Source organism: Schistocerca serialis, unplaced genomic scaffold (genome assembly GCF_023864345.2).
Source record: "Schistocerca serialis cubense isolate TAMUIC-IGC-003099 unplaced genomic scaffold, iqSchSeri2.2 HiC_scaffold_357, whole genome shotgun sequence".
NCBI classification, from domain to species: domain Eukaryota; kingdom Metazoa; phylum Arthropoda; class Insecta; order Orthoptera; family Acrididae; genus Schistocerca; species Schistocerca serialis.
This window is the reverse complement of record NW_026047930.1, coordinates 15,001-20,000: the sequence shown is the minus strand read 5'-3', so window position 1 is coordinate 20,000 and position 5,000 is coordinate 15,001. Positions and strand designations below refer to the sequence as shown.

Genomic DNA, 5,000 nt, shown 5'->3' with positions numbered 1-5,000 from the left:
TTCGCTTCTGTTCGTCTTGCGACGATCCAAGAATTTCACCTCTAACGTCGCAATACGAATGCCCCCGCCTGTCCCTATTAATCATTACCTCGGGTTCCGAAAACCAACAAAATAGAACCGAGGTCCTATTCCATTATTCCATGCACACAGTATTCAGGCGGGCTTGCCTGCTTTAAGCACTCTAATTTGTTCAAAGTAAACGTGCCGGCCCACCGAGACACTCAATAAAGAGCACCCTGGTAGGATTTCAACGGGGTCCGCCTCGGGACGCACGAGCACGCACGAGGCGGTCGCACGCCTTCGGCTCGCCCCACCGGCAGGACGTCCCACGATACATGCCAGTTAAACACCGACGGGCGGTGAACCAACAGCGTGGGACACAAATCCAACTACGAGCTTTTTAACCGCAACAACTTTAATATACGCTATTGGAGCTGGAATTACCGCGGCTGCTGGCACCAGACTTGCCCTCCAATAGATACTCGTTAAAGGATTTAAAGTGTACTCATTCCGATTACGGGGCCTCGGATGAGTCCCGTATCGTTATTTTTCGTCACTACCTCCCCGTGCCGGGAGTGGGTAATTTGCGCGCCTGCTGCCTTCCTTGGATGTGGTAGCCGTTTCTCAGGCTCCCTCTCCGGAATCGAACCCTGATTCCCCGTTACCCGTTACAACCATGGTAGGCGCAGAACCTACCATCGACAGTTGATAAGGCAGACATTTGAAAGATGCGTCGCCGGTACGAGGACCGTGCGATCAGCCCAAAGTTATTCAGAGTCACCAAGGCAAACGGACCGGACGAGCCGACCGATTGGTTTTGATCTAATAAAAGCGTCCCTTCCATCTCTGGTCGGGACTCTGTTTGCATGTATTAGCTCTAGAATTACCACAGTTATCCAAGTAACGTGGGTACGATCTAAGGAACCATAACTGATTTAATGAGCCATTCGCGGTTTCACCTTAATGCGGCTTGTACTGAGACATGCATGGCTTAATCTTTGAGACAAGCATATGACTACTGGCAGGATCAACCAGGGAGCTGCGTCAACTAGAGCTGAGCAGCCGGCCGCCCGGGAGTGTGTCCCGGGGGCCCGCGCGAACACGCAAGCGTCCGCTCAATTATTCTGCAAACAGGAGGAGGCTGAGCTCCCCTGCACAACACACCTCGAAACCCTCTCAGGTCCCGGCGGCGCGCAGCGCCGTCCTAAGTACTTGGTCGGGTTCGAGAGAGGCGCAATCGCCCGGAGTTAGGCGAGTAGACGCTTTAGGTGCGACCACCCGTGCTCCCAACTGAGCTTGCCGCTGCCGACAGAGGCCCGGGAGCGTGCTGTCGTGGCATTGCCGGCGGGAGACAACACGCGCCACCTACGGTGACCGGCAGCTCCAACGCCAGCGCCACAGAAGGACAAAAGCCCCACTTGGGTGCCGAAGCGAACTCTCCCAGCACAGCGCACGCGCCAACACGTCCGCACAGCTGCGATACAAACCACCTGCGAGAACCGCTGGGGCGACCGAGCAGCAGACGGCGTCGCGGCGCCGAGCGCCGGGCGGCGGCGCATCCTCAGCGCACACAGTCCTCAATCGGACCAGCACACTGCAGATGGCCACCGCGCTTCGCACCGGGCCCGCGAGGACCTACTTTGGCCGCAAGGCGCCGCGAGCAGGGGGCGCCGGCGCGCAGCTGCGCCGCCTGCCGCGTCCGTCGGCCGGCGCGCCTGCCACTGGCCGCCCCCACCAGCCGGCTGTAGCGCGTGCGCCCACGCACCGCGCTGCCAGCACGCCGGGCGGCCCCCCCTCACCGGCCGGGGACGGTCCCACCCAGCCACCGCCGCGTATCGCCTCACACCCAGATCCCCTTTCGCGTTCGTGGGCATGGTGGGTCCCCTTTCACGTTCGTGGGCATGGTGGGTATCCCTGAAACAACCGGTTAATAGCTCGACCGATCGTCGCCAACACTGATTCACCTCTAGCGAGAACAACCGCACCACAACGGGTTACCTGTTGTTCATTTGCGTAACGTCACCAGCAAACGTAGACGTCCATCGCCATTTGCAACGAGTATTGCATGCCTGTGTCAGGTGTCACAACACACTACGTCTGCCCACATAGACGCAACAACATGTGCACGCCTCGAGAACACGTGGAAGGTAGCCCCCGTACGTATGCGGTGTCCATTGCGCGAACGACTGTCAGCCGGCCTCTGCAGGATGTCGCAGATGTGGAACGCGGTGCAACATGCTATCACGGTGTGTGAGAAGAGACGACTACGTCCGAATACACGCTCCACTACATCAACAGACTGCTCATGCTGATCGCCATCCAGGGCGTCCGTTCCTCCCACACGTCTGAATGGCGTACCACACTGCAATCCAGCTCTTATAGGGAGACGACACGTAGCTGCGTGCACAATATTTGGACTGTATGGTCTGCCGTTGCTAGGCGCAGTCGTCGTACGGTCACACATGTGCCACGATGTATCATTCAGTACATACGGACCAATGTGCAGTACAGTTTGTGGGTTTTGCGTACATCGGCGGACAGGTGACAGGCCGTACCACAACGTAGGCTGAGTACGTCGGCATGCGAAGGGCATTGAACATGCAAAACTTCTCAACGACCAGCTTGCGAAGGCAGGGGGGAAGGGGGGGGGGCATGTACGTCCTGCTGCTATCCACATTACAGTGTATAGCAGGAGCATGTGGAAAGTCAGCAACACCTGCAAGGTGTTTAACATGACGCGATACACAGGGGACCGGGCAGTGCGAATAGCGAACTATATTGCGAGGGTTGCGGTTAGGCAACACTACACTAATTTAACGAGTTGCATAACAATTACAGAGCAGGTTCAGCGACAACGTGCGTCAGGTTAAGGCGCAATATAGGTTAGGTTGAGGCACAATATAGGTTAGGTTAAGGCACAACATGGGTTACGTTAAGGCACAAATTGGGTTACGTTAAGGCACAACATGGGTTACGTTAAGGCACAACATGGGTTACGTTAAGGCACAAATTAGGTTACGTTAAGGCACAAATTAGGTTACGTTAAGGCACAAATTAGGTTACGTTAAGGCACAAATTAGGTTACGTTAAGGCACAAATTAGGTTACGTTAAGGCACAAATTAGGTTACGTTAAGGCACAAATTAGGTTACGTTAAGGCACAAATTAGGTTACGTTAAGGCACAAATTAGGTTACGTTAAGGCACAAATTAGGTTACGTTAAGGCACAAATTAGGTTACGTTAAGGCACAAATTAGGTTACGTTAAGGCACAAATTAGGTTACGTTAAGGCACAAATTAGGTTACGTTAAGGCACAAATTAGGTTACGTTTAAGGCACAAATTAGGTTACGTTAAGGCACAAATTAGGTTACGTTAAGGCACAAATTAGGTTACGTTAAGGCACAAATTAGGTTACGTTAAGGCACAAATTAGGTTACGTTAAGGCACAAATTAGGTTACGTTAAGGCACAAATTAGGTTACGTTAAGGCACAAATTAGGTTACGTTAAGGCACAAATTAGGTTACGTTAAGGCACAAATTAGGTTACGTTAAGGCACAAATTAGGTTACGTTAAGGCACAAATTAGGTTACGTTAAGGCACAAATTAGGTTACGTTAAGGTACAATATGGGTTAGGTTAAGGTACAATATGGGTTAGGTTAAGGTACAATATGGGTTAGGTTAAGGTACAATATGGGTTAGGTTAAGGTACAATATGGGTTAGGTTAAGGCACAACGTAGGTTAGGTTAAGGCACAACATAGGTTAGGTTAAGGCACAACATAGGTTAGGTTAAGGCACAACATAGGTTAGGTTAAGGCACAACATAGGTTAGGTTAAGGCACAACATAGGTTAGGTTAAGGCACAACATAGGTTAGGTTAAGGCACAACATAGGTTAGGTTAAGGCACAACGTAGGTTAGGTTAAGGCACAACGTAGGTTAGGTTAAGGCACAACGTAGGTTAGGTTAAGGCACAACGTAGGTTAGGTTAAGGCACAACGTAGGTTAGGTTAAGGCACAACGTAGGTTAGGTTAAGGCACAACGTAGGTTAGGTTAAGGCACAACGTAGGTTAGGTTAAGGCACAACGTAGGTTAGGTTAAGGCACAACGTAGGTTAGGTTAAGGCACAACGTAGGTTAGGTTAAGGCACAACGTAGGTTAGGTTAAGGCACAACGTAGGTTAGGTTAAGGCACAACGTAGGTTAGGTTAAGGCACAACGTAGGTTAGGTTAAGGCACAACGTAGGTTAGGTTAAGGCACAACGTAGGTTAGGTTAAGGCACAACGTAGGTTAGGTTAAGGCACAACGTAGGTTAGGTTAAGGCACAACGTAGGTTAGGTTAAGGCACAACGTAGGTTAGGTTAAGGCACAACGTAGGTTAGGTTAAGGCACAACGTAGGTTAGGTTAAGGCACAACGTAGGTTAGGTTAAGGCACAACGTAGGTTAGGTTAAGGCACAACGTAGGTTAGGTTAAGGCACAACGTAGGTTAGGTTAAGGCACAACGTAGGTTAGGTTAAGGCACAACGTAGGTTAGGTTAAGGCACAACGTAGGTTAGGTTAAGGCACAACGTAGGTTAGGTTAAGGCACAACGTAGGTTAGGTTAAGGCACAACGTAGGTTAGGTTAAGGCACAACATAGGTTAGGTTAAGGCACAACATAGGTTAGGTTAAGGCACAACATAGGTTAGGTTAAGGCACAACATAGGTTAGGTTAAGGCACAACATAGGTTAGGTTAAGGCACAACATAGGTTAGGTTAAGGCACAACATAGGTTAGGTTAAGGCACAACGTAGGTTAGGTTAAGGCACAACGTAGGTTAGGTTAAGGCACAACGTAGGTTAGGTTAAGGCACAACGTAGGTTAGGTTAAGGTACAACGTAGGTTAGGTTAAGGTACAACGTAGGTTAGGTTAAGGTACAACGTAGGTTAGGTTAAGGTACAACGTAGGTTAGGTTAAGGTACAACGTAGGTTAGGTTAAGGTACAAACGTAGGTTA

General features: G+C 50.6%; 1 non-coding gene across 1 annotated transcript in view; it reads right to left on the bottom strand.

The window, feature by feature from the left end:
• LOC126445772 (small subunit ribosomal RNA) overlaps positions 1-1,038 on the bottom strand; it is a 1,909-nt gene extending 871 nt beyond the window's left edge. Inside the window, exon 1 of the ribosomal RNA XR_007583095.1 lies at positions 1-1,038. This exon is cut by the window's left edge and continues 871 nt beyond it. This is a non-coding gene — a ribosomal RNA (small subunit ribosomal RNA).
• Positions 1,039-5,000: the final 3,962 nt, after the last annotated feature.